The following is a 2,110-nucleotide window of genomic DNA, read 5'->3' as shown; positions in this document are numbered from 1 at the left end:
AGTTGGTTTTAATTAGACGCGATTGTGACAAAGCGATTAACAAACTACAGTTCCACAATCAAACAAATATTATTATGGTTTAATTATAAAGGAGAATACAATTTTCTTGTCATAAACAAATTAAATACTTTATTGCTATTACATTCAGACACTATGTTAATTATGTGCACGATAAGTGACATATAGGATGGTTGTGATGAAAAATAGTACAGGATTTTCTTAGTAATAATTGGATAAAAAGCAAAGATTTGAAAAAAATAGTCTTTATTCATAGTAATCAGATCGGTATACACATAATCACTGTTAAATAATCATCCAATAGATTTTGCCAGACAAAGCGTTGTCTTGCGTGAAGTTTCGAAAGATCTACCAATCATGACATTCACAATTTCTAATGGTTAATTATCATATTTATTCCTCGTTTTACGTTAAACAAAGTAGTATGTATATATATACAAAATGGAAAACTCCTTTTCAAACATTAGATACTGTTATAAATGTAGAATAGTAAAGCCCGATCGAGCCCACCGTTGTAGCGTGTGTGGAAAATGTGTATTAAAAAGAGATCATCACTGCCCGTGGATTAACAATTGTGTGTCGTATTCAAACTATAAATATTACATATTATTCTTAGTGTATGGACTTCTTATGTGTATTTATTTCGCATCTGATATGGTAAAATTATATTTAACATAATATTATTACTATGCAGTGTTAAACAATCCTAAAAAATATTGTGTTACGTTTTTTTTCTACAAGGACCTTCGTATAAAATGCATATAATACATTTATTTATTATCGCATCATTGGTTTCAATTTTCCTGTTTCCATTGCTTGCTTACCATATTTACTTGATTTCTAAAAATCGCACTACTATAGGTATATCAGTTTAATTTTTATTAACTTTTATTATTAAATGATTTTGGAAATCGGTTCTCAGAAGCCTACCGTACTCCAAAATTTATTGAGCGTTTTGAGAAGAATGGATTTGATTTAGGGTGTTTTAATAATATACAACAAGTTTTTGGCAAAGAATTTTTATTATGGCCGTTTCCTATAAAAACAAGATGAGATAAATAGAAGTTTTTATTCAAAAAAATAAATACACTTCATCATTAATTTTAAGGACATTATTGACAATGTTTGTATACTTACAGTTACGCATCGAAGCATTTGAAAGTGATTTTATCATTTAGTTATAATAATATCTGTAGTTCTGTGACCGCTCTCTTTTCCCAATATGCTTTGCCTCCATTACACCTCAACCCTCCTGTACTGGCTTTTTTGAAATTTTTGATATCAATCTTTTGAAACAAATTATATGCTAAAAGTGTATACAATCTAATAATTACACAACTTTTTTTCCTTTTTTAACAATTTTTCGAACAATACTTTTACCAGTTTTAAAATGTATTGTTAAAACTTCTCATCGTTTCGAACTAACACTCAATAATTATTTTTACCCAACTGCATGTTTTAAATTTGTTGTTCTCACACAGCCTTGGTGACGGTGTGTCTTTTCCGATCAACCAAAAGATAAAAGAAGCTCAAAGTCTTTTTTATTCGGATATATGCGACCAAAACATTTCAATTGGTAATACATTTTGGTTTTTTTTTTTGTATTAGTGTTATTCTTTTTTAATTGTATATAACAGTTTTATGTCAATTTAGGTTTTAGTTTATTATCGTTATCATTATTAGATATGGAATGGTCCTAGATCGTAGATTGTAGGAAATCCAGGGTTTTTTTCCGATGAGACGAACGGTCTTTCAGTTTTTGAATTTATCAGCCTTAGACCCGAGTCGTATGCTTTCGCAAAGAAAGAAAAGAGACTCTAGAAGTAACAGTGTCCTAGGAAAAAATTAGAGCCAAGGCCTTTCCCCTCGATGTAAAGGTAACTTTCACAGAGCAACGTATACGCGTCTGAGTTTTGCACAGCAATACCTATTTGATCTCCACGTGACATAGCGCTGCTGGAATTCGGTAAGTATGATCTGTATAATGCATATCCTCTCTACAGTTGCTCGGTTTTCCGATTTATGTACAACGCCATGGTTGTAGACTGCATTAGTAAACCCCAACAAACTAGCTATATACTATCGGACAATG

The 2,110-nt window shown here is 30.8% G+C and overlaps 1 pseudogene; it reads left to right on the top strand.

The window, feature by feature from the left end:
* The first annotated feature begins 309 nt into the window (after positions 1 to 309).
* LOC126837687 (palmitoyltransferase ZDHHC2-like) lies at positions 310 to 1,594 on the top strand (annotated as a pseudogene).
* The last annotated feature ends 516 nt before the right edge of the window (positions 1,595 to 2,110 follow it).

Source organism: Adelges cooleyi, unplaced genomic scaffold (assembly GCF_023614345.1).
Source record: "Adelges cooleyi isolate 19-005CV unplaced genomic scaffold, UGA_ACOO_1.1 ACOO_flye_CR_arks_rails_tigmint_CR_PRNA_282, whole genome shotgun sequence".
NCBI lineage: Eukaryota > Metazoa > Arthropoda > Insecta > Hemiptera > Adelgidae > Adelges > Adelges cooleyi.
Note: the sequence above shows the minus strand (reverse complement) of the source record. Positions and strands in the feature narration are given on the sequence as shown.